Source organism: Bufo bufo, chromosome 4 (genome assembly GCF_905171765.1).
Source record: "Bufo bufo chromosome 4, aBufBuf1.1, whole genome shotgun sequence".
NCBI lineage: Eukaryota > Metazoa > Chordata > Amphibia > Anura > Bufonidae > Bufo > Bufo bufo.
The window spans coordinates 588,202,835-588,230,277 of record NC_053392.1 but is presented as its reverse complement, the minus strand read 5'-3'; the positions used below and the strand labels follow the sequence as shown (position 1 = coordinate 588,230,277).

General features: G+C 42.1%; 1 protein-coding gene across 1 annotated transcript in view; it reads left to right on the top strand.

Moving 5' to 3' along the window:
* The window catches only part of ESRRG (estrogen related receptor gamma), a 911,602-nt gene that overhangs the window by 538,308 nt on the left and 345,851 nt on the right, over positions 1-27,443 (top strand). Inside the window, exon 4 of the mRNA XM_040430440.1 lies at positions 4,300-4,379. The gene's annotated coding sequence lies outside the window, so the exon portion shown is untranslated. The remainder of the gene's footprint in view (positions 1-4,299; positions 4,380-27,443) is intronic.

Here is a 27,443-nt window from a genome sequence, read left to right as displayed (position 1 = left end):
CAAATGAAGCATTACATTGTTCCCACTAAAATCAACGGGCTGTCCATGTAACCATGTAACGCACAAACATGCGGGTCAAGTGAGACACTCCTTTTATCCCCTTTTTGCTCTGGCTAATAGATTGACTTGAGTTCCCCAAGAGAGGAAGTAGACGATCTAAAGATTATTTTTTTTAAATTAGACAACCCGTTTAACGGGCCACCATAAAAACACATCAGTAGTCCATTAAAGGGTTAAAGAGGGCTGAAAGGAGTTTAGTAAGAAGAGTCAACTTTTTCCCCCCACAAACAGCGCCACTCTTGCCTGCTTGGTATTGCAGGTTATCACCATTAAAGTGTATGGGGCTGGGCTGCAATACCAGAAGTGGCCAAGAGCGGCGCTGTTTCTGCAGAAAATTACCTTTTTTTCAGATAACGGAATTGGAAATACGGAAGCGGTTGTTCCTGCAACGGTTCAGCTGCTGCCTATAAAGTCAAGGAAAGTAGTCGGAGAAAGAAAATTGGAAACACGGTCTGTATTTAGATAGAGACACTGGGCTATTAATCACGTCAAAGCTTTGAGCACTTATGGTTTAAGCAGAGCAAAGCCGGAACCTCAAACAGAAAAACAAGACTTGTGTTATCTTCAAGTGAGCATTAAAAGCCACAGTCTAAATTAGGCTATAATGGCGTTCTGACAGCTTAATGAAAACTAATAGCATGCAGAAACCGCTTTAAACAACCCCTGCAATTATTTATCCATTTTTTATTTTTATTTTTTATTTTTTTCGCAACCATCTTTTAAATGTGTACTTGTTTATAGGAATGTCTTGACACTCTCTAAACTCGCCACTCATCTCCGCAGGGGTCTGGGTAAAAGCAAAAACTGAAGAAGGACAGATATTTCGTTGTTTCTTTTCTTCTTTTCTCAGACGGTATTCATTTCTCTAGTGGTTTTTGTTTGTTGTGTTTTATGTAATTATATCTCCTATGAGGAGGGGGGGGGGTGTCATTAGCTATATTGGAGCTTAACTGATTTTGCCTGGTTTTTCCGTTTTGTTGGGTATCCGCTCTTTACTGCTGAGCGGTATTCTGGAGGCTGAGATCTCTCCTCTTCATATGAGATCCAGGTTTTATGCGCTGCTTATAGGCAGTTTACAGATTGAAATGGACCATTGCAGCCAGAAAACAGCCCAAATGGCCACTTTGGCTTGTTTAGTTTCCAGAACATATTTTGTCGTCTTTGGCACAGACACAAAGAGCTCCGTTCACACAGAGTTGATTGTCATTTTTTTACAGAATAGGATCGATGTGACACGTGTTATATTACGCGATACAAATAATTCTACCTCTAGGGTACAGTCACGTGAAAACCACGCAACCGCCACCATGCAAGCCACGCATTTGTTAGAGGCCCATTATAGATTTGGGGTAAAACTGCCACGGGACATTAGTTTTCGACCTCATTGAAGCTGTGCTCATAGTTATAACGTAATTTAGCAGATTTTACGTAACTTTGTAATTGCTTTGCTTTCGGTTATCTAGTGCTACTTTTTTTGTGTTATATGGCGTTTTCTTCTCTATTTACAGTACAGACCAAAAGTTTGGACACACCTTCTCATTCAAAGAGTTTTCTTTATTTTCATGACTATGAAGGCATCAAAACTATGAATGAACACATGTGGAATTATATACATAACAAACAAGTGTGAAACAACTGAAAATATGTCATATTCTAGGTTCTTCAAAGTAGCCACCTTTTGCTTTGATTACTGCTTTGCACACTCTTGGCATTCTCTTGATGAGCTTCAAGAGGTAGTCCCCTGAAATGGTCTTCCAACAGTCTTGAAGGAGTTCCCAGAGATGCTTGGCACTTGTTGGCCCTTTTGCCTTCACTCTGCAGTCCAGCTCACCCCAAACCATCTCGATTGGGTTCAGGTCCGGTGACTGTGGAGGCCAGGTCATCTGGCGCAGCACCCCATCACTCTCCTTCATGGTCAAATAGCCCTTACTTTCAAAGTTTTCCCAATATTTCGGCTGACTGACTGACCTTCATTTCTTAAAGTAATGATGGCCACTCGTTTTTCTTTACTTAGCTGCTTTTTTCTTGCCATAATACAAATTCTAACAGTCTATTCAGTAGGACTATCAGCTGTGTATCCACCTGACTTCTCCTCAACGCAACTGATGGTCCCAACCCCATTTATAAGGCAAGAAATCCCACTTATTAAACCTGACAGGGCACACCTGTGAAGTGAAAACCATTTCAGGGGTCTACCTCTTGAAGCTCATCAAGAGAATGCCAAGAGTGTGCAAAGCAGTAATCAAAGCAAAATGTGGCTACTTATATTTTCAGTTGTTTCACACTTGTTTGTTATGTATATAATTCCACATGTGTTAATGCATAGTTTTGATGCCTTCAGTGTGAATCTACAATTTTCATAGTCATGAAAATAAAGAAATTTCTTTGAATGAGAAGGTGTGTCCAAACTTTTGGTCTGTACTGTATGTCCAAAGCTAAACTCGAAATCCTGATTTCATGTTACCATCAGAGCAGAACATTGTGGGAGCTGAGATAACAAATATATACTTAGACTTAGGCCTCGTACACAAGGCTGTATTGCAGCTCGCTTTGTAATACGGTTCCAACGTAAGTGCCTCTACTGACCTCCGCTACCTGTAGAAAACCCATATTCATATACTGAATCCGACAGGGTTCTTTGATTTGGATCCTCAGCTCTTGGCCAGGGTGGAAAGCAGTTACAAACACAGTCTCTTACTCCTGCGTTACACAGACAACCCATTGATTCGAATGGACATTGTGTAATGCTTTATTTCACCTGTGGTGGCGCTGCAGGGAAATTGAACACATTCTGCCAGGTTTCCCCACAGCTGATCGCTGGAGGTCTCAGCAGGAAGATACTTTGTGATCTGCATATTGAAAAAGGAACATTCTAACAAGATGGGAATGTCCAAAATGGATACCCCTTGTTAGGTCGGAGACAGGATGGAGATATACTGCTGTCTGTTTCCAAGGGCAACCATCGGAATTTTTAACTCCGCTGGGCATATAATTTAGACAAAGACATGAAATGTATTTGAAAAGTTGTTTACATTTTGATGCAGATTTAACCTGTAAAATCTTGAATTACACTTTAAAGACAGGAAAACGAACCCTGGAAGTACTACTGACAGTATGCACTGGGCTTTAAAATTACCTTTAAAGCAAATCTATTACATTTGACAACCTCTCTTAACTACATTAATGCCTGCCTGATACTGCTGATACCAGATCAGAGATTTGTATGTCGATACTCACCTCCACTCCCTAGCTGTGTGTGCCCATAAAGCTGGTCCTTGCAATGCATTGAGAGGACTTCTCCTGCAGTCCTGTAAATTATGTGCACGCGCTCTGAAGTCCTCTTAAGTGAATTCCATGGTCAATTTGTGGGAACACAATAGAGAAGCCTGGGTGAATCTTGTCATATAATTAAGGATCTGGTGTCAGCAGAGGTAGTCCAATGTTGGTATTATGGTGGGTAGTTACGCGACAGACTCTCTTTAGATCAATGGAACTCATAAAGTGAACCTATATGCTAGTTTTTTGGTGTATAAAAGTCACAAATATTTGTGTAATCAGTATTTTGTGCAAAGATTGGTCAATGGTCAATAATATCTACCTATCCAGGCAGGCATGGGATTCAGCCAGTTCCTTTCAGTTCTCTAGATCCGGTTGTTAAAATTACAACTGGATCGGAGAACCGTGTTACCAGCTGAGTCCTGATCCAGTGCTCTGGCGGCGGCAGGGCAGCTGGAGATGTTCGCTTCCATTGGTTCGTGTACCGCTGATAGTTTAGCTCCTTAGTTGGTTGGTATGTGTGTGTAGTGTATATATGGTGTATTTATGTTTATGTGTGTTGCATATATATGGTGTATGTATATGTAAACATATTTTGTGTAACGCCGCGTGTCCGCCTTTGAGTAGGGAACCTGTTGTTAAAAATTTGAATCCCACCTATCTATCTATTTATTTACCTTTCTATTAATTGACTCCTAAATGCTTAGACTTTGTAGCCAAAGATGCCCAAGTGAATTTTCTAGTCTGGAGTCCTGCAATAGAGGTCTACTGTTTGTTTTACGAATTCTGAAGTACAGTATCGGCCCATAGAATGGGCGCCATCTTTCACATCTGTATGATTTTGAATCGATGTGGGTAACAATTTGGTCATTTGACTTAAGGGAAGCAACACAAATGACGTAACCTCCAACTTTTCCTAATATTCTCACTTCTTGGACTGTAATTCCATCTTCTGTCTTTCAGAACTGGAACTAATTTCGAGGAGTCTGTAAGGACATGATCATTGAAGAAGACATTTAGAAAGTCTACCGCGCTCATCAAAGGTAGGACCTTCCAAAAAGTGGATTGCTCTTTGTTTACATGAGTGACTATACATTGTATGCTTTAAGGGGGTATTCTGATCTGAGAAAGTGATGGCATTTGGCTAGGACATCGGTGAAACCCCACTGATCCTGGTGTAATGCTACATCCTTTTCCAATTTTCCCCTGCACAGTGGCTCCCTGACCACCCATTGTGCATGGGACAAGGGTTGGATGCAGTTTCCTTCATAACTGGGTGGCCAAAAATTTGTTACCGTAAATTTATGAGCATTTTCTCACCCGAAATGCCGGGGAAATAATGTCTAACCTTAAAGGGGTTGTGCAGGCAATATTTATTGATGACCTATCCTTAGGATAGGTCATACAATGTCTGATCTACAGGGCTGAGACACCTGGAACCCCTGCCTATCAGCTGTTTGAAGAGGAGGCAGCACTCAATGCTAGCGCCGCTTCCTCTTTGTTACACTACACGTCAACTCCCTTGCAGTGGCAGTGTAGTGTAATTACAAGTACTCACTCTGCTACATTCAAGGGCATGGAGCAAAAGGGCAGTGTAATGAGAAGTAGCGCTCACATGGAGGACCGCTTCCTCTTCAAACAGCTTATCGATGGGAGTGCCGAGTGTCGGACCACTGCAGATCAGATATTGATGACCTATCCTGAGGACAGGTCATCAATAAATACTTCCTGCACAACCCCTTTTACTGCCCATATAATTATAATGGGAATTCATGCCATAGTTCACAAGGTGCAGAGTTTTTCCATGCATGGATTTGGAACCCACGTCATGGAAAAAAAAACAAGCATGTCCATCCTTGGAGCGGTTACTCCATAGATTAGCAGGACTAGATCCACATATGGATCCACAGCATATAACCTGAAAATTTGTAGCAAAAATCTGAGGGCCAGCCTTGGATTTTGCCCGTGGATTTCACTGAAAATATATGTGGAATCCATATGTATTTTCCCACCAAATGCACTTACCCTAAAATTCGTGATCTCTGACCTGTAGCTCTCCAGCATTGACAAAACTGTAACTGCTGTTGCAACAGCTGGAGAGCCACAGGGAGAACATATCATAGATAGTGCAACCTATTAGAGATGACTGTCCAAAAACTGCATTAAAAAGGAGTCAATGTGATTACAACAGTTTTTGAAACAGAGAGCCTCAAATCAATGGCTTTCCTTCACACAGCGCTAAATGCTAAAATTCTGGCCACCTATGGCTACCACTAGAGGGCACTTACTTATGCCCAATATATAGTTTGCATTGCACGCCATAATTAGTCTGTAAGCGGCATGCTTCTTAGCTTCCCCTAGTGGCGGCTGCAGACAGCCAGAATTTTATCATTTAACTCAGAGGATTTGGAAATATGAAAAGAATCAGAACATTTTGGACCTAAAGCTAGATGGGTATGTAAAGATGGACATTCACAACATCTGTCAGTCTGCTAAGTTGATTGCAGCACGCTGGCAAATTAGTGAATTTTCATTGTCGTCGCTTCCATTTTGTGCATAGCGCTTATTAATTCTGAACTAATGATTCTGAATATAAATTCAGCCGTGTTTTCATAAGAACTGTGTTGGGAATTAAATCCATATTTTTGTGTGCTGCTGTGTTCTTCTTTTTTTTTTTTCTTTGCCTGCACTGATTTAGCTAAATATGCCTGTTAAATGAGATCCTTCTAAAATGCACCCCCGGGGCCTAAGCATTTTATTCAAGTTCTACAAAGGATATTTCTACAGTGCTTTCATGATCTAATTTGCACATTTGTATGTTGAAATCCCCTAGTGCGGCACCAATACGGTATCTTACAGCTAGAATCTGACTTCGTTCTCCTGTGCCCTGACAGTCCCCTTATCTGCTACTTAGCAAGGTGCAGAAAATTATTCTTCCAAAACTCTTCAGAGGTAGTCATCTTTCCACTGTCGATAATCCAGAGGAAACTTAACCTGTGAGGGAGCAGAAGCTTCTATGTCTTCCCAGATAAATTCCTATGCAGCGAAGTAAATGGCAATAGTCATTTATTTCCTTAACCTCTTAATGGCCGCTGATACATCTTTCTACGGAGGTCAATGAAGGGGTTGTCCAGGATTTTGATATTGATGACCTATCCTCAGGATACTACTGAATGAAGGGATCAGGTTCGGAGGAATAATGTGGGGTGAGGAGGTAAAAGAAAATAATAAGAATACGAAATGTGTTAGGTCTTTTTGAATAGACGTGCCAAGCTTGAAGTTGTGGATGTTGGAAATTAGCCTGATTGCCTGGGGTAGCTCATTCCAAGGAAGTGGTGCAGCTTGAGTGAAGACATGAAGACAGAAGTGGAAGGCTTAAATGATGACATATGCTAGTCTTAGTGTAGATCAGGCATGCCCAACCTGCAGTCCTCCAGCTGTTGTTAAACTACAACTCCCACCATGCCCTGCTGTAGGCTGCCCAGGTATGCTGGTAGGCCGCAACAGCTGGAGTGGCCGCAGGTTGGGCATCCCTGATGTAGATCATTGACAGAACCTAGACCCAGGAAGGATAGTAAATCAAGATGAGGGAGGAGATGTCTGTGGGTGACAGTGAATGAATTTTATTCTGTAGTGAAAGGGCAACAGGAAAGAGGCATCGGTGCAATAGTCAGACTGAAAGTAGTAAATGATGCTGTATCATAATCAGCCACTTACACTATAGCTTCATGCAGTAGCATTACCTAAGCTGGGGCCATAGGGGACCGACATGAGACAAGATCTAAAATGAGAGATTTAGCCAATCATGCATGATAAATCCAGAGAGATCAGAAATAATACCATCAACATGTTAATTGTCTGTCTGCAGGAAAACAGCGCTCGTTGCCGCCAATAATTATTTCTATAAATTGGCTTCATTCAGAGGCTTTTACTTCTGAGATGCACAGTGTGTATATACAGTATATCTGTACTGCACATGATGAGACCAATCCCAACTCAGAGTGACAGATCTGTCAAGAGTACTGGCCTCAGTTCTCTCACAGAGGGGTTACCACACTTTTGATTGGCTCGAAACCACCAAGACCATCTTCTTGCCAGGTGCCACTATGACCTTCACCGACCAGCCAAACGCTTAAACATGGGTGAGTGATAGGATAGAAAATTCCCCTTCTTCGTGCTACGAGGAACCTCTGCTATCCTCAACATTCTCGGCTGATCATTTGCATTTCAAGTCCCCTTCTTCACCCCCTATTCAACCTCAAATGAATAAACTATGGAGAAGGTCAAGATGGTGTCTAACTATGCTTAAAACTCTTGTCAAAGAGTGGGCATTAAAGTGTTTAAGGAACATCTCTCACTGGGATCCATAGATCCATGGCAATCTGGTTAAGGTCACGGCTACATGGTCAGGTTGCTGCATGTAGTTTTGGAAGCCAAAATCAAGAGTGAATTTAAAAAACAGATGAGAAGTTGTATCTGGCCTTTTCCTTTTATCATCCACTCCTGATCTTGACTTCCAAAACTACATGCAAAAACCTGACCATGTGGCCGTATCCTAATAGTCTCGACAATTGTCAGGTTAAAGGTGCTTCCATGGTCCTCCATGGACTCCAGTGCACATTATTAGGGATATGTTCAATTTGTGTATATTCTATACATAGAAAGTATACCCATGGCCATCAGTATATAAAATGCTAGAAAGATGTGAATTTTCTCTTACCATATATGTCACCCAAGAATGGATTATAGACAGGGCAAAAGGGACAACTGGCCATGTACCTCCAAGATATAGGTGTCTTCACCTCTTAGTTTCCCCAAGAACTCTGCGGACAATCACCACAGAAATGCTTAAGAAGTTAAGCTTCCAACTCTATGAATGTTTAATATGTCGCAGAAGTGGTGATTATGTGGTTTAATATTATAAAGGGTCTTATTTTTGGAGCACCAATGACCCTTGAGCCTGCCCTTCTAACAAGAAGACATCTATGGTAGTTGACAAGCATTCAAGCTTATAGGTGCATTGTGAAGTCGGTAAGTGGCTGTCAGACACCTATGATTATAAATCCAGGGGAATAAATGATCAGACACATAATTGTCCGTATGTTAGCAGATTACCCAGGACATTCAACTGATGTTCTATGCTTGGAGTAGGTCATCAATGTATTATCAATATGGAGGGCCCCATATCAGTTTTCAGAATGAAGATGCTGCAGTGATCACCGGTGTGCCACAATCCCTTCATGGTTTATTCAGGTACAGCAGCCTTACACATGGGTAAGCTTGTCCCTACCACTGCATCTCAGCAAATTCAAGTAAAAAAAAAAGCTGATCTTCAGTAGCAGACACAAGCATGCCCATGTTGGTGGAGGTCCTGGGGATGCACATTTAATTGTGGATCCTTTCAATGAGACAGATCATTCCCCGCAGATGGAGGTCCACAGACTGCTTGCTGAGGATAACCTGGGTTTCTGCACTAGATATCCTGGTTCACATGGAGGAACTAGGGTGAGAATCCTATAACCAAGTACCAACTTTCTCGCGCTCTTGGGAGCCATGGCTCCAATTTCGGAACTCATCCCGTTTTAATGATTGGTTAGCTACCGGGTGTATAAGGCCTCGATATCTTAATGTGTAATACGTTTGCCTTGCGGTGTTATGGAATACCTCCTTTTTCCTCCCCTTGTCTTCCTAGCCTCCCCCCCCCAATGTCAGTGTGTTTGTCATACCCGATTTGTCTTTCACAAGATAAACTGATTGGGCTTATGTTAGCCTTGCTTTGTACATGTTTATTTGAACTACTGTTGTTCTTCTCTTGAATAGTACGAACATGCTTGTCATCTCATCCTCTTTTCAATAAATTCTGATTGAACCATAATTGTTGATCCTTTGACCGACTCCTTCGGCCAAGTGTGCATGTGTTCTAAACAGGGAAAGGGGAATTAGCTGTTGCCAAACATCTCAGGTGGCTTCTTACTGTGTCTCCCATGATAACAAGGGATCATTTTGATCATTTTGAAATTCATTGGGACAACCCCATGCACATAAGATCATCAAGTTCAGCCAACCTTGCTCTCATGTGTATGGGAACCTTAGGGATAGACTTCAAATTAATATTTGTTTTTCTGAACTGCACAATCTGGGAAAACAGTCATGATGCCGTCATATTCTTTAGATTGTCCATAGACCCAGTTCACATAAGCCAGATTTTCCAGAGATTTTTAAAGATAACATTGTAAAATAGTTTGCACAGATGAAAAATAAACCTCATTTAAGTTCAACCTGGAAGGTGATCCAGAGGAAGGCAAGAACTCCATGAGGTAGAAGCCAACTTTAGAGACAAATTCCATCCTGACTCCGAATATGGCAATCAGAATAACTTCCTGGATCCACAGACCTTCTCCAGTATCTAGTACCTATAATCTATTATATTACTACATTCCAGAAATACATCTAGACTCCTTTTGAACTTTTTAGTGAGCTCACCATCACTACCTTCTTCTGGCAGATAGCTCCATAGTCTCACCTCTCTTACAGTAAAGAATCCTCTTCTATGTTGATAGAGAAACCTTCTTTCTTCTATATGTAGACGATTCCCCTTCTTCATGTATGGCCTGATTTCGAGATTTACTTGAAAGAGGCCCTGAATATTCTGTTGGAACTCCAGTTAGGATAAACCAATCTGAACCAAGAAAAAAATGCTACGTACCTTGACGTATGTGTAATGCTGGAAGCGATCCCTGTTTTCTTACAGACACACTTCAACGGGGTGCTCCATGTTCCTGGACGTATTGGCAAGCATATCAAGGGAAATAGCAGTCAGTTCACGTTAGATGTTTTCCTTCAAATCTTCCACAGTGCCAGGCTTATTCTGATAGACTTTTATATTGAGCATACCCCAAAGGAAGACATCTCTTGGTTTCAGATCTGGTGACCATGGTGGCCAAACCCCTTTTAAAATTATTGTACACCACCATTCTGATGAGAAGTCGTGTGACTGAGTGAAAAAGTATGGGGGTATGCACCCGGAAGTCACAGATAGAGGTTAACCATTGAGAAGGCTATCCGGCGCCTAACTCATCGTTCCAATGTGGGGGCATCCCAGCTTCTTCGAAGCTCCATATACTGAGGAGCACATTGCGTGTTGTATCGTTCAGATTGCTTTGTCCTAGCGAGAGTTATTACAGAATATTCGGGGCCTCTTTCGAGAGAATCTCCCTGTATGACACTATTACCAAGGTTGAGGTCTTGATCTTGATACAGTCTTTCGCTCCATAAACCTAAATATCCGAACCTTATAAGGGACTTTGCAATGAGGAGAAATGGCTGTAGAGGGTTGGCTGCTACACAAGCTATTATTGCGGAGGCTTGAGTAAAAGTGAAATCTGATTATGAACCATCCAAGTGTAAAGGTCAGCATGTTCCATTCTTACAAGATAAATATCTCCCCGTGTACCCCTGTGTAGGTGTCAGGTCTTTTCTTACATAGGATGCTGGAGTTCATTACCACCGGCTATGCTGTAGGAGTCTCCCACTGAAATGGAAACCAGTAATGTGTCTGCTTTTGTTAATGCCCCGTAACCCCGCTTCTATTCCTAGCCTCACAAGTGTGTGGAAAAGAAAGATTTCCTGCATTATTTTCTTAGCTTTGCGCCAAGTCCCTGCCGAGGCTCATGCTCTGCGCAGATTTGGCTTTGGGGTCCCGGGCCCTCACTATTGTTGTTGTGTTGAGCGTGCAGCTGGACACATGAAGTGTTGTGATTAGTTGCCATGATGACAGTGTCATCCGAAAGAACAGCTGACAAACCTTTTTTAAACAGAACGTGTCACTGCAGTCTGCTCCATCTGTTTTTACTTCCCTAGAATTTCAAAAATGCTTTCACAGTGGTGCATGGTAGTAACAGTTTGACATGAAAACAGACTTAGGCTACTTTCACACTAGTGTTGTTTAAATCCAGCGTTCAATTCCGACACCGGAACTGCCCGCTGGATCCAGAAAAACGTGTGAAAACGGATTACATTTGAATCCTGATCAGGATTTTGATCACAATGAAAAATGAAAAATGAAAAAAACGGATCCGCCATTTATGGACTTTAACTTCACATTTTTCGGGTTTAACATGCAAAAGCCGGATCCGGTTTGACTGAACACACGGCGCCGGATCCGGCGTTAATGCAAGTCAATGGGAAAAAGACCGGATCCGGCGTTCAGTCAAAGTGTTCAGGATTTTTGGCCGGAGGTAAAAATACAACATGCTACGGTTTTCTGAAAAGCCTGATCAGTCAAAAAGACTGAACTGAAGACATCCTGATGCATCCTGAACGGATTACTCTCCATTCAGAATGCATTAGGATATGCCTGATCAGTTCTTTTCCGGATTTGAGCCCCTAGGACGGAACTCCGCGCCGGAAAAGAAAAAGGCTAGTGTGAAAGTACCCTTACAGACTAAATCTATTATATACAGTGACTATCTATCTATCTATCTATCTCATATCTATCTATCTATCTATCTATCTATCTATCTATCTATCTATCTATCTATCATCTATCTATCTATCTATCTATCTATCTATCTATCTATCAATCATCTATCTATCTATCTATCTCTCATATCTATCTATCTATCTATCTATCTATTATCTATCTATCTATTATCTATCTATCTATCTAATATCTATCTATCTCATATCTATCTATCTATCTATCTATCTATATATATATCTATCTATCATCTATCTAATTATCTATCTATCTATCTATCTATCTATTTATCTATCTACCTATCTATCTATCTCATATCTATCTATCTATCTATCTATCTATCTATCTATCTATCTGTCTCTTATCTATCTATCTATCTATCTATCTATATATCTATCATCTATCTAATTATCTATCTATCTATCTAATTATCTATCTATCTATCTATCTATCTATCTATCTATCTATCTATCTATCTAATAGCTATCTCATATCTATCTCATATCTATCTATCTATCTATCTATCTATCTATCTATCTATCTATCTATTTATCTATCTACCTATCTATCTATCTATCTATCTCATATCTATTTATCTACCTGTCTATATGTTAATCTATCTACCGAAACAGGCAGCTGGTATTTAGAGATGGACATATAGATAGATAGATAGATTGATAGATACTGTAGATATATATGAAGACAAAAAGGCAGCAGAACAATTCAAAAAGATGTGGGTGCAATCCCTCTATGGTAGTGGTGGCGAACCTATGGCACGGGTGCCAGAGGCAGCACTCAGAGCCCTATCTGTGGGCACCAGTGCCCTGGAAAAAGTCTATGGTGTACCAATATGCCTTAGACTTTTCCTGCCATTCATCAGCGCAGGGCGCACTATGAACAGAACAGGCAGCGCATTGAATGTAGGCAGGCCATTATAGCTAAATGATAAAGTACATGGAAGATATACTATATTGGACTGTAGTATCCAGGTTACATTGCCGTGTTGACACTTTGTGATAAATAAGTGGGTTTTGGGTTACAGTTTGGGCACTCGGTCTATAAAAGGTTCACCATCACTGCTCTAGGGTGTAGGTTCTTGAGCCCATGTATAGAGAAGCAAAGTAAAGAGTAAGGGCTCATGCACACGACCGTATGGCTTTTTCAGTGTTTTGCGGGCCGTTTTTAACGGATCAGTTTTTATGTTTTTTTGTTTTTTTTCTATTGTGTTTCCGTTTCTGTTCCGTTTTTCCGCATGGCATATACAGTTTACAGTATTTACATAGAAAGAATTGGGCTGGGCATAACATTTCCAATAGATGGTTCCGCAAAAATGGAACGGATACGGAAGACATACGCATGCATTTCCATATGTGTTCCGTTTTTTTTTTGCGGACCCAAACAGAATGCACACGGAGACACTTCAGTTTTTTTTGCTGAACCATTGAAATGTATGGTTCAGTATATGTACCGCATACTGAACTAAAAAAACAGCCAGTATACTGAACGCAAAATACTGTCGTGTGCATGAGCCATAAATCGTTACACAACTTTCTTCACCAGAATTGGAGTGCTGCCTCATTTTTTCTTAGATAGACAGATAGACCCTGTAGATAGGATATAATAGATTCAGTCTGTAATAAAGTCTGTTTTCATGTCAAACTGTTACTACCATGTACCACTGTGAAAGCATTTTTCTTAGATCTCACACTGTTAGATATCGCCTGATAGATACAAGACATGGCACCCGCATCTATCAGAATTACAAGTGTTCAGCTAATCCTGTTCACTGATTCAAAATGGCCGTCAGCGCTCCTCTCTTTCCATAGCTCCTTGATATATCACATACAAGTGCTGCCACATCTCCAGAGGAGGACCTGCTGCAGATATCAGACATTTATCGCCAGATATATGCCTTAGACTGGAAAACTGGAAGACTGGAGTACGGCCACAATTGGTGCAAACACTGCAGACTTTCGCACATGTAAAATCTGCAGCGCCATTACCTGAGCCAAGCACAAATCAGAGTAGTAGACACTCCATGTGCCGCCATATGGTTCCTATGCATAGCCCTGTAATATGTATTCTGCTCTGAGATGCAATACCTCCGTATTGGTTTCGACATGACACAATTTTTCTGCTGGTAAAACATCTCAGCGTGCCTCCATGTAAAAGTAGAGCCATACGGAGGTTGAGTATCGCCATCTAGACGTCTATTTGTGTCGCATTACAGCTTCATACAGCTCAAAGGTTGCACGGAGACATCATATGGCCACACACAAACCCAAATTGTGGCTAGTGATGAGCGGCAGGTGCCATATTCGATTTCGACGAAATTTGCGAATATTCGATAGAATATTTGTTTCATATTCGTCGAAATCGAATATTCGTCATTCTAGTTATCGCGATTAATATGCGATTTAAATAATCGCGTATTGCGATTTTAACTTAAGGCTACTTTCCTATTGGTTTGATATCTAGAATTAGCGAAGATGACGAATATGACGAATGTATTCGTCATATTCCTCAAAAACGAAGATAACAAAGTATTCTCCTTCTTCGTTTTTAGCTCCATATTCGTCAGCTTCGCTAATTCTAGCAATCAAATAGGAAAGTTGACTAAAGAGAGAGCTAAATTTAATTCGCTATGCGATTATATTACTTTGCTTTTTTTTATTTTTATTGAATAGTTAAATACTTGATTATCATAATGATTCTATTTATAAAAAATAAAAAAAGCAAAGTAATATAATCACATAGCGAATTAAACTTAGCTGTCTCTATAGTCAACCTTCCCATTTGATTGCTAGAATTAGCGAAGTTGACGAATAGGGAGCTAAAACGAAGATGGAGAATACTTTGTTATCTTCGTTTTGAGGAATATGACAAATACATTCGTCATATTCGCTAATTCTACCAAGCCAACCATAGTAAACCAGGTCCAAGTTGAAATAGCAATGCGATTAATTCAAGTTGTACTGATCGCATTACGATTACAACTTAGCACTGCTATATTCCATATTAGGCTAGAATTAACGAATATGGAATATAGCAGTGCTGAGTTGTAATCGCAATTCGATTATTATAACTTGAATTAATCGAATTGCGATTTCAATGTAATTCTCAAATCCGACAGTACGTTCTAGTATGGAAACGTTCCCATGGTGATGGGGGACGCTCCATGAGCACGGATGTCGGCAGAAGCGGCAACGGTCACTGACTGGAGCAGCCAGGAATCCTAAGGACAGGTAAGAACTACTTTTGGGAAGTGGGAAAGAAAAAAATATAATAATAAAAAAATAATAATATTCTAAATATCGAATTTATAGCACTATATTTGAAATATTCGCGAATTAGCGAAGTGCCGATATTCACAAAAAAAAATTCGATATTTGAATATTCGTGCTCAACACTAATTGTGGCTAATATCATAAACAACTTTAGTAGGAGCAGCAGTGTAGGGTGAACATCATTCCAGACGACCATTAGGCCGCACTGTATGCTCAGCAACTAATACATAAAACAGCAGTAAAGCCATTTTAGAATCCGTGTTGAAACAGCGGAATAAAGACGTTTTTTGGATTGAGATTGTAATTATGTTTTTGCGCGGGAAGGTCTGACACCTGCGGTTTTATGTGCCATCTTTTTATCCTTGTAATAAAATTTACCTGTAATTAAATATGTTACTTGCTGGATTATTTTAATTCAATATCATTAGCAGGAATTCTCTGTGAACGCCGCGTTCCTTTTTATTATGGCTGCTCTCGTTATGTACGCTCTACATGGATTTCCAAAAACAGGATTTAACCCCATGCTTAGGGTATGTTCAGAGCTGGATTAGGGTTGGTGGAAACCCCATAGCAAATAATTGGTACCGGACCTTTTATAGCCAGAATCATGGTAGCTACTAGAGATGAGCGAATTTAATATTTTGAAATATGCCTCCAAGGGCATTCTGTTATGCATTCCGTCATAGAATTGCCTTATGGTCCGTGGTAACAGAATCCATAACACAATTCAGCTTATACCAGTAAACGAAGCGTGAACGAATTTCATAAGCGGAAATTCGCTCACCTCTAGTAGCTACACATGCATGTTTAACCCCTCAGTGACCACATATGTACGTCATCTGAATTTATGGAGCAGGCTAGCACACTTATCCCTCTTCATACATGACCGCTCCATGCATGACCTGCCCATAGGGGCTGTGCTGGGATCAGAGGTAACTCTGATTTGGGCTCTTTATACCCTCAGATGCTACAGTCAGTAATGACAGTGGCATCTGAACAGTTAGACAGAAGGAACGCATTTCTTCTGTGACAACACTGCAGTGTAACCACAAAATACCTAAGGCACCCGTGGCCTTCTAAATACCCCCAGACCTGCCATGTTACTCCTCCTATTACGCCCTTACAGCCCGATAAACATATAGTCCTCCCTAGTGAAGCCTATGGAGTTTTGGGAGAAAGCAAGTGACTACCTAAGACTTGTAAAGAGGGATCCACTCAGAATCCTCTCTACCTCTTCTCAGCTGGATAAGATCATCAAAAAGCCACCAGAGGACTCCTGTTTCCAGACAGAATGAGTCCCAGAGTTAAGCAGTGACTATATTAACCATGTAAATTAGAACTGTCAGTGATATTGTTAGAAAATACTGAGCCCCAAAGCAAATTTTTGAAAGATAGCCCTCTGCTCTAAATTTTGCTACAGGATTTGCTTCTTTGGTATAGGTCTATGCATAAATATGAGAAAGTATGCACATGAAGCGTAGATAGTAGCCATGCATCCAAGTTCTAGACTCTCCATACTCGTGATGTACCTCATCAAAAATCCTTCCCACTGTAGTTAGGTACTGGTGGCTACTGGTACAAAGTTTTCAACTTATTTCCTGTTGATGATGCCCCAACAGTAAGTTGGGTCTGAATTGTACTCTGTGGGGGAATCCATGAGCCAGTGTTCGGTTCTCCTGCAGTACCCCCACAGGAGAAAGGAAGCATTACAAAGTTTTCATTGAAATTAATGGATTGTCCATGTAATGCAAGGACATGCCAGGTCCTCCAGAAATGTAGTAGCTCTTCTTTCTGGCTAATACAAGAGGATCCTGACCTGATGGAGGATCCCCATATAGTAACTCATAGTTTCCTAACATGGTGCTTGAAATTAGTTTTCTAAACTAGGCAGCCTCTTGAAACACCCTGACCCTGTTGTCCTGTGAGAGTAACATAGTAACATAGTACATAAGGCCGAAAAAAGACATTTGTCCATCCAGTTCGGCCTGTCATCCTGCAAGTTGAGTAGTGAATAGAACATAAAAAAAGCAAAGACCAGCTCACCACCCACATGTAATACTTTACTCATGCCCTTCACTTGCCCCTTGTTCACGATGCCCCAGCAGTAAGCTGTGTCCCAGTTGTAATGTTTGGGGGAAGCCATCAGCCGGTGTTCAATTCTCCTGCAGCACCCCCACAGGAGAAGGGAAGCATTACAAAGCTATCACTGAAATCAGTGGTTTGTCTCTCATGGACATGCCAGGTCCTCCAGAAATGTAGTCACTTTTCCTCTTTGTAGTCACTCTCCTCTCTGGCTGTTACATGAGGGTAATGATGGATGACCACCATATAGTAACTCATAGTTACTTAATTAGGTATTTGAAATTTCGTTTTCTTAACCGGACAGCCACCTTGAAACACCCATGTAAGCCCTGACCCTGCTCTCCTGTAAGAGATTAAGTGGAGTCCCAAAAAGGCAAAAGACCACCAAGTATTAAAAAGTTATCATTGTCAATGATGTGTCCATGTAATGTATGGATATGCCAAGTCCTCCAGACATATAGTCGCTCTTTCTCTTCGTTAGTTGCTTGTAAAAGATTGAGGGGAGCACAAAAAAAAGAAATGGCCAGCTACCACCCATAGTCGCTCTTTCTCTTGGTTAGTCAGTCTCTGCTCTGGCTGATAGATGAGGATTCCGATGGAGGATCCCCATATAGTAATTAATAGTTGGCCTAAAATGATATTTTATATACGTTTTCTAAACTAGGCGACCCCTTGAAACACCCAAGTAAACCCCTGACCCTGTTCTTTTGCAGCATATTGAGTGGAGCCTCCTTACCATGGGATAGCCGTTTAACACACTCCAAATGTTCTGATTGCTCCCTAAAGCATTTGGTGGTATTTTGCTGTATAATGAGTTATCCAGATAAAAGAAATGTGAGACCTGAGCTGCAAAAAAATAAAAAATAAAACGTGTTCCTGGGATTTTGTCCAGAAGATTGCTGTAACGGTACAATTTATGCTTAAATCATCAAGGATTAAAAAGAAGAAAGTTAATTTATCTGAGAAAAAAATAGTACCCGTTCTGCAATCTCCCAAAGAGATGCCAAAATTTGACAAGGAGCCTTCTTCATTCATCCAGTTCTTGCTTGCCCCTCCTGACCTGGGAAAAAAACAAAAGCTGTTGTCTTAAGCTAAATTATCCCGTAGGTTGATAAAAGGAGTAAAATACAGGCAGATGAGTTTCGAAAAGCTCTCTGGGCTTCCTTTAATGATTATCATTACCCCGGCTCTGAACTCTATTGACAAAATGTCGCACTGTTGTGGAAAACATAACTCGCCTCCTTTAACGAAAGAACAGGTTAATGAAAAGATCTAATGGAAATGACCTCATTCCGCCACTTGGGGGGCAACACTCTAAGTAGAGGGTACAGTGGCTGACTTCAGTTATGTTGGCCAAAACTAAAACTATACAGTTCATATTGTCCTTAACTAAAAATTCCATTAGTGTCTTAAAAGGATTGTCAGGCCAATGAAATTTTTTTAAAACGGCGGTATAAATTGGCAACATAAGTAGTGTTGAGCGAACTTCTGTTTTAAGTTCGGCGTCTAAAGTTCGGCTTCCAGTTAGCGGAGTATCCCGATATGGATTCCGAATTCCGTTGTGGTCCGTGGTAGTGGAATCAATAATCGGCCATTATTGATTCCGCTACCACGGACCACAACGGAATTCGGAATCCATATCGGGATACTCCGCTAACTGGAAGCCGAACTTTAGACGCCGAACTTAAAACAGAAGTTCGCTCAACACTAAACATAAGTGATACTCCCGCTACTCCCTTTCCAAAACTTCCCGATCCCAAACTGGTCTCTACTTCCCGGTCCCTCTCGAAACACAGGAAATGACAGCTCAGATAATCATTGGCTATGATGATCTGGGTCAGCCAGTGGTTGCCTGAGCAGTCATTTCCTGTGTGTTGAGAACAAACAGGAACTGGAGAATGGCAAGGGAGCAGGAAGTGGCAGAACTGGAAGGGAAGTGTATGAGTATTATTTATTTTATTACCACCATTCTGGGCCTGTTTAAAGAACAATATTCAGTCAGACAATCCTTTAAGTTGTAGTCAGTGCTACTGTAGTGCCCTGGAGCAAGGGTACTTTGGACTATGGACGTTTATGGACTTTTGCCCTTATTGCTACTGTGCACAGCCATTTACTCATTACTTTATTGCACTTTGAAGGGTTAACTTGCACTGTGATTTATGTTGTTGTGTGCACTTATACTGTTTTATATTGTTGAACTACATGTTATATGTTTATTGTAATACATCCTGTTCATTTTCGCTGTTGCTGTGCTGTATGTGCACTGTACTGTGGAAAAGGTTAGTGCGCAGCCAGATAATACTGGCAGATTTTCTACCAATGTAAAGTTTTGGAGGGAAATAAACAGACACACTGACTGACTTCTGACTGTCTGGTTTAGCTCAGTAGCTTATGCCTGAAGACTTGTTCGTCTGCTGAAACTGCTTACATTTTTTTCCATAGATTAGCATTGAAACGCTATACAAGTCCATGACAGAAATTGCAACATTGTTTCTGTTTAGGCTGTGCTTCTCCATTCTAAACTTCCCACTAGAAGGTTCTAGTTCAGCTAGCAACTGTATAAAAGTAGAGCAGTCATAGCCTCTAGTTGTCTTCAGATAGGGATCAATGTTTAGTAGGTGAGACTCTGCCAGACTGCATGAGTGGCCAGATGAATATGCTGCAATGGGGATGCTGAGCCACAGACCCAGGTTTACCAGACCTTTGGTCATGGTCCCACCTTCTGAGACAGAAAAGGACAGTTAGCTCAGGCCTTTTTCCGGCATAGAACTTTCTTTTGCCACAGAGTAGACTGTAAAATCCATCTCAGTGTCTTGCCTGTATGGTTTTATACTTGAGTTCCTCCAGTAAAGAATCACATTGGTTTACTGCAGACCCTGACGCTCTGGACTTATGTCCCATTGTTGTGCACCCTGCCTTACCATCCCTTTCGGAGAGCAGAAACACATGGTGACACCTCAATGGATCCTCATGGACCCAGCTAAAACCTGGCCACTTCACTGCCATAGAACCACATATAGTAAAATGTCACTATAGTAAAAGGACTTATTATCACCTTATGATAGTACCAACGCCAGAGTAGCAGGAACCTACCTGTGTGAGGTTTGGAAGCATACTAGAGCCGCATGGCGGTGACACAGATGCAACAGTCCCAGTAAAGTAACGCAAAGGTTTATTTTAGCTCCACACGAGCTAGACAAAAAAACGGAAACATCACCAAACAGCGTTCACCTGGCTCGGCTCCTGTAGTAACTGAGCACTCCTGCCTCACGCTCCCATGGACGTCAGTAAGACTCGGACCTGTTACCAGCCTGCAGATTGCCTGTGTCTGTCAGCTAGGCTCTTCTCCCAGCAAGCCCTACTGATTTACTCAGGCTTTTAAACAGCTCTAATGAGACAGCTTTTTCCTCAGCTGAACAGGCTGAGTTTCCCACACTCTCTGTAGTAGAGTGGGAGTGGTGAGTCCCACCACCACCTCTTCACCACTCCAACAAAGCCGGTCCAGATGTTATCATTTACCAACAGTTCAGAAACTAGGCTCCTGAACAAAACAACACTATCCGGCTTTTAATATCTCACCCAGCTTAACTTTCTTATACACTCCTTCCAATACAATTCCTGCCATCTGCCTACACCTGATACCCCAGCATTGAACTCTTGACTCCTTTCTCCATTCCTTCTTTTTGCTACTTTTTCAGAGCAGAAACTGTATCAAGGTCACACACATAGATGACGGGACTCAATAGCAAATTTTCGGATCGGTGTGTTGGCTCATACCTTTACATTGACCTCATTTGAGGTCAGCAATAACCAATGCTTATTGACTTACTCAGCTACCCATCCTTTGTAGGAGGCAGGATTGGTCTGGTGTCCTCTTCCTTGCCAATGTTGAGAGGAGGAAGTTTATAATAGACCAGTGTTTTAACCCCTGTCTATGACACTCCTTGTGCTGCCGGAGGATGCGCCTAATTTATGATGAGGTCCATGCGCCTAAACTAAAATCTATGCTAGCCTGAGCTCAGTCTTCTTTTATGCCAGAAAACTGCTGTAAAAGAAGTTCTTGGCCCCCCCCCTCTTTTCAGGAAAGTGGCTAGGGCAATGTAGAAACGCTACTTGCCAGAATATCAGAACTTTTTCTATATGAATATATTAGGGACTGTTATTAACACGTTGCATTGGGGGTTTCCATACCTTCCATAGAGTTGCATTGAGCAGAAGAGTGCATGTTCGGCAACTTCTTCCCGTGACCTACGGTTTGGCGGGGAGGGAGTAGGGTTGGACGTTATAGACATTCCACAGGATTTATTACCTATCCCATAGAGTGCCTATGACTGGAAATGTTGACTTTTCTCATTATAAGCTTTTCACCTGCTTCATAGCTATCCTATCTTCCATATTTCCACGGGGTCCACCGAGGGGCTACCAAAGGTCCAGGATTTGGGCATATCACGTACATATTTTTCATTTGTTTAGCGTCCAATATCAGTTGTCAAGTAAGTGACCCTGCAGCAATAATCCTTTAACCCTTCCAACGTCGTAACTACCAACCCCCGGCCACCTACTCGTAGACTTAAATAGCCATGCATATGTTAACGTTTTTGGTTCTGCGTTGGGCATGGTGCAGCAGAGCTGCAGTTGGGTGCCAAAGCTATGCTCCTAAGTTAGGATGTGTAAATCTTTCTAGTCTGAAAGTTCACAGAGTTCACCGGTGCCAAGATTAGATCAGCATGTTGTAGTGACGGCGCTGGAAATAACACGAGGGACCACAGAAACACGTAGGAGGCAGCACACGAGGACATAGCAACTGTTTGCTTCGGCTTTGTGCAGGTGGAGCCTGGAAATCGGGGGGGGAGATAAAAGGGCAAGGTAGAGATGTAACAGGGATAAAATAGAATGCAACTGGTGCTTATAAGTTAGTAAATAATTGCTAATTACTTCAGTACTGGCCATTTACTCTTCCCTTTTTCACCAGACACAGTTTCTGGGTTTTTTCATTATATTTAATGTTTTTTAATCATTTTTGTGTCTTTTCAGTGATATAGGAGCTGTCCCCTCTCCTCACATGTCTGTTTTTGCAACTATTTGCATCCCCCATGTAATAAAAATTTTGGAGCATCTATTCTTGTGACTCTATGTTGTGCCATTCTTTTATTATTCCTGCTAGAAGTTCTGAATTAATTGCTAGAAGTTTGCAATGAAGGTTCTGCTGGGTGTTACCACTTGGGAGTGTCCCTGCACAGTATGACACTGGCAGGACTGATTGGATAATGTCAGACACCCCCCCAACTGGTAACGTGCAACATCCAGAAATTGGAAGGATAACTGTCGGTCTGGAAATAGCTATCTGAACTGTGGAGCTTAAAAGAGTTGTCCCATCTGGTAGATTGGTGGCTTTCACTAGGATATGCCATTGATGTCAAATAAGTGCAGGTCCCACCGCTGAGACCCACTTCTACTGTATCTCCAGAACAGGTTTCCCTAAGAGAAGGGAAAACAGTCACACATGTGTCCACCCTCCATTCACAGCTATGGTAGTTCTAAAAATAGCTTAGTGCACTTGCTCGGATTTTTTCGGAAGTCCCATAAGGATAATAGGAGAGCACACCGCACATGCATGGTGTGCTCTCCTTCACTTTGGGGGCACCATTTTGCAGATAAGAGAGGATCTGAGTGGTGGGAGCTGCACCTATCTGATATTGATGGCATGCCATAGCGATTTGCCTTCAATATCTCAGGTGGGACTTCCTCTTCAAATGTTTTTTTTGGCTCAGTCCACTCTGCAAAAAGCTGCTTTCAGCCATAGTATCCTCCAGCCATGCTCACCATTCTGGAGCTCACTCGACTACCCCTCATTTCCCTGCAGTAACTTGGTTATTGTTTACATCCAGCTCCTCCTGGTGCGTCATTTCCTGTGGCTGGCATCATTATTTCTCAAGTCTCACAGCAGTCTCATCTGCCCCCAAAATGCCCACCTCCTATGCCGATCCTCTAAGAAGGCAGGGTTTGGACGAAATGTTACTACACCAAAAGCTGGTGGCTAGTGCAGCAAAAGGAGGGGCATCCTTTCTTCCCTCGGAGCACACCTGATGTTGGGGCTCCTGCCTGATGATAGTCGGGGAGCCTGTGCTGGGCGTGTGGAGTGCAATGGCCGGCGTATGGTGCAGCAGTCAGTAACAAGACCAGATTTAACAGACCAAACGTCTCTTTTTACTTAAGAGCAAAATAGGGGTTGTAGTACATCCGATTATAGCAGACACAGTTCCAACTATACACAGTGCAATTCTCTTCCAGATAATAATGTATGGATTTAGGCAAGGGTAGGAGTTATGGCTTTGTCTGCAGAATCTACGGCAGTTAATCGTACTCTTTCAATGCCGGCTATAATGTCCACTAAGGTACACAGGGTTTTAGAGATACAACTGGTCAGGTCGTGTCCAGGTGTAGAGGGTGTCTAAACAATGTCCCTTCACTGCAGTAAAGTCTTAACAGCTTTTAGTAGAAGGTTACCTTACTTTCTCCAATACTAGGCCATGCAGACTCTAAGTTTCTACTTCTCTACTTTGGCTTTCTCCTTCTCTCTTTCCATAGATCATGCAGAGATCAGTGAGTCTCTGTAGCTTGCGGCCGAAGAAGAAGCAGCAAAGGTCCCTTCTCCAGACTAGACTGACTTAAGGTTAACAACTCCAGTGTAGACTGACTTAAGGTTAGGGGTGGAACCTGCCCACCCCTAACCTACTTACTAGGGCTGAGCCAGGATAGTTAAAGTGGTCTTCTGAGACTTTATAACTGATGACCTATCATCTGGAAAGGTCACCAATATCTGATCGGTAGGGGTCCGACAACCTGGAGCCCCGAGATAAGCTGTTTGAGAAGTCATCAGTGCTCGCAGTTGCGCCGATGCCTTCTCACAGCTTTTCCTAGGCCAGTGACTACATTTTTATAAGTCACACACATGGCCTAGGAGCAGCTCAGCCCCGTAGAAGTAAATGGGGCTGAGCGCAATACCAAGCACAACCACTATACAATGTATGGCACTGTGCTTGGTGAGCGGGGAGAAGGTGGAGGCGCTCACAGGATTGCGGATACCTTCTCAAACAGCTGATCAGCGGAGGTCCTGGGTGTCAGACCCCCACTGATCAGATATTGATTCCTTTTTTTATTCATGTATGCTTCCCAGGTTTGGACAACCCTTACTTAATAGAAGGGTCTCTTAAAGGGAATGTCTCACCTATTTTTTCTTCTTCTTCCAGTTAAAACCACATAGGACACGTGTCCTTTTTTTTCTAGTCTGTTTTTATTTTCTGACTGTAGATTTTTATTAATTCTATTTGCGGAACATGATTATGGGGGCGGCCATCTTGCCTTAACTGCATTCAGAGATATTCTTTACAGCAGCCATCATAGGCCATAGACATAACAGACTGGAAATGATCTCATTGACTTCTATGAGAGTTTTCCAGGCATGCTCTGTGCAGACGTCACTGTACAGGGAGGGGGAGTAGATAAGCTGTGATGTCACCTATTATGACTGGTGGATCCTATGTTGTGTTTGTATGTATATATATATATATATATATATATATATATGATTTCTCACCTTTTAATCCCGCCTGTGATGATAATGAGATGACTGCTGAAAAGTGATCTATACAAACCAAGACGTGCCATCTGTTATTAGGCTGATTTTACTATTTATTTATATATTTGAACATAGAAAATTTTATGTAACATCACCAACGGGGCTTTGCTACGCCTACGCCATGTGACCGATGAACGTGTAGTCACATGGCCTAGGCCAAGCTGCGAGAATACTATGGTGATACTGCAAGTGCTGGTGCCTTCTCATACAGATGATCGATGGGGGTCGTGGGTGTCATTAGTAGAGAAGTGTCGAAAAACCCCTTTTGATTTTCTTTAAGAGTCTTCTGAGACTAGGACACCTGATATCTTCTTTTTCCGTTAGTAATGTCTTTGTGTAGACCCTAAATTAAGGCATGTGCTCCTGAATAAACCTAATGAAATCACCACCATAAAAAAAACAAAAAAAAAAACTCCTGTTTATAGAACGAGGGCCTTCCCCGGGGCATATTAAGAGTCTAAACTTAGTTACTGGTGGGGCTCCAGATCTCAGCTGCTTAGTTAGCTATGTGCATCTCAGCTGCAGAATTACGGAGGGATAGACTGTGCTTAGACGGGGGAAACAGCTGGACACATCTTTGGATACGCCAAGTGAGAACAAAAACATCTACGTCAAGTCTAAAAAAACTCAGGTTCTTTTGTATGAGTGTGAAATCCCCATTGTACGGCGTCCAGTGCAATCGTCTCCGGGAGAGACGGACACATCATACGTCTTTCCTATTGTAATATGGATACTTTGTTTTCTTTGAAAATAGCAGCCAATAATTCAATTGGCATGGCAGGCGGCCCATGATGGATGCCCGCTCTTAATTCACTTTTAGTGATGAGATTCTGCGCGGCTAACAGAATTGTTTTCACCCTTTCAATCACAAGCAAACCGATAGAAAGAATATTTCAGTATGTATTCTGGTGCATTACGGGAAAGGTCCAGCCCGTGTCATATGTCTGCTGTCACTCCATCTAACTGCATGGAGCTCGTAACCGCGTTCGGTGCAATTGCGTGGTGGCGTCCATGGGTTGTGCGATGAATTCTGTATCAATTATCTCTATGGACAGGCGCTCTATTTACCTCACTGGAAGTCCAAGTAAGAAATAACATTTTTGGTGCAATGCGCTAAGGCTTAGTTCACATCTCCAGTAAGCATCACCGCCGGATTTCTATATGCTGCAGTCTTATACTGGACGCATGCTGCACACTCATATACTGCATACAGTGAGGAACAGAAGTATTTGAACACCCTGCGATTTTGCAAGTTCTCCCACTCAGAAATCATGGAGGGGTCTGAAATTCACATTGCATACATGCTGCACTCATATACTGGATACATGCTGCACACACCACTAAGACCGACCCTGCTCTCTACACTTTACACACTAAAGCAGAGCCAGTACTTAAAGCGAACCTTTCACCTCATTTTCACTTTATAAACTAGCAACAGTACCTTATAGATTATCTTGAGTGTGTTGTTATCCATGTTAGTGCCGCTTTCCTGGGCTCTTTATACTTCAAAAAATCGTCTTATAAACTTCACATTCGGTGCTCTAACAGTCATGCAACCAGTCAAGGGGGTAGCCCTTCCATCTCCTCTGGCCGTACCGCCCCTGCCCTAACCCCTCCTCTATGCTCCTAACTGACAGCCGGCTCAGTCGCCGGGACGGCGCTTCTGAAACGTGCGCATGCGCCGTCCTCCTGATTCGCCGCGCGATCCCGTCTTTCTTGCTGATTCGCCGCGCGCGCACGGGAGGGAGAGCAGACAGGAGAGCAGACAGGCCGGCATCGCGTAAGGCGCATGCGCGATTCTCTTACATGATCGCGCTTTTGTCAGCAAGAAAGACGGGATCGCGCGGCGAATTAGGAGGACGGCGCATGCGCAGGTTTCGGAAGCGCCGTCCCGGCGACTGAGCCGGCTGTCAGTTAAGGAGCATGGAGGAGGGGTTAGGGCAGGGGCGGTACGGCCAGAGGAGATGGAAGGGCTACCCCCTTGACTGGTTGCATGACTGTTGGAGCACCGAATGTGAAGTTTATAAGACGATTTTTTGAAGTATAAAGAGCCCAGGAAAGTGGCACTAACATGCATAACAACACACTCAGGATAATCTATAAGGTAATACAGATAAAGAGAGGTGACGCACTGGATCTGGAGCAGATTATGGTAGAGGTGCTCTCAGTAAAAAGGAATCACCCTTCCTTTGATAAAATGTGCAAATGAAAAAAGATACTGGGCACTCTCTAGAATACAAGGAACCTCACAATTTATTATCAATAAGACATATAAACATATAGACAGTTCATTTAATACCATTAATACACCATAACATAAAATCCGGATAAATATACTAAAATATAGATATAAAACTAGATTCCTAATAGTCTAAAAATATATATAGGAATAAGATCGCCTCTGATTGTTCGGGGATAAAAAGTCTTTGTAAATAAATGTTCCTCCAACTTTGAGTTTGGATATACTGTAGAAATATTCTTTAGGGCAGGGGTACTCAACTGGCGGACCGCGGTCCAAATACGGACACTTGCGGCAGGACGGATCCGACAGGCTGTTCACCGCGTCAGATCCGTCCTGCCGCTATTTCGCCGGACTGCCACTCCCCATTGACTATAGCGG